Genomic DNA, 245 nt, shown 5'->3' with positions numbered 1-245 from the left:
ATTTTTGTGTCTGTCACAGCCGCTATAGAGGGAACACGGTGCCCTGAAATTCCGTGTCCTTATCATTCCTATCAGTTTCCAAAGATGAAAATCCGTGGTCACTTCCACCAGTTCAAAACGTCATGATAACTGGTCAATTGTCTGTTATTGATGTATAGACCTCATGTCATCAGTCGTTATCATTATGATTATCTTTGTTATCACAGTCATCACTGTATTTCACCTTTCCATTGCGCGCGCGCGCC

Source organism: Penaeus monodon, chromosome 23 (genome assembly GCF_015228065.2).
Source record: "Penaeus monodon isolate SGIC_2016 chromosome 23, NSTDA_Pmon_1, whole genome shotgun sequence".
Lineage (NCBI taxonomy): Eukaryota > Metazoa > Arthropoda > Malacostraca > Decapoda > Penaeidae > Penaeus > Penaeus monodon.
This window is presented reverse-complemented; position numbering follows the sequence as displayed.